General features: G+C 30.8%; 1 protein-coding gene across 1 annotated transcript in view; it reads right to left on the bottom strand.

Annotated features, from left to right (window-relative positions):
- The window catches only part of LOC119586973 (serine/threonine-protein kinase CBK1-like), a gene marked incomplete at its 3' end in the record, with an annotated part of 122,502 nt that overhangs the window by 440 nt on the left and 121,672 nt on the right, over positions 1-390 (bottom strand).

Genomic DNA, 390 nt, shown 5'->3' with positions numbered 1-390 from the left:
ACGATAAAAATCAACCAAATAACGAGAGAACATTTTTAAACATTTGAATACGAAAAAAAGTTGCTTGGCTTAACTGCCTCAGATTTTTTTCTTCTTCTTCAAACGTAAAATTGCGATCTATCATTTCGTTAATGGAATAACCCATCAAAAGGAGTCAAAACATTTCACAAGTGGAGATCCTCGAGGAAGTCTTTCCATCTACGAGATCACATTATCCACTCGGCCAAAATAACCTTTTTTAATTTATCATTTTGACTTTCGTGCCGTCATGATTTTTTTTTCTTTTTTGGATATGTCATTTTGATTATCATTGATTTTTTTTTTCATGGAGATTTTTCATTTTGACTTTTGTATTGCGTATGTGTTTTTCCTCTCTTATTAATCATTTTG

The sequence above is a fragment of the Penaeus monodon genome, chromosome 22, assembly GCF_015228065.2.
Source record: "Penaeus monodon isolate SGIC_2016 chromosome 22, NSTDA_Pmon_1, whole genome shotgun sequence".
Classification (NCBI taxonomy): domain Eukaryota; kingdom Metazoa; phylum Arthropoda; class Malacostraca; order Decapoda; family Penaeidae; genus Penaeus; species Penaeus monodon.
The sequence above is the reverse complement of the archived record's forward strand: the minus strand, read 5'-3'. Positions and strand labels throughout refer to the sequence as shown.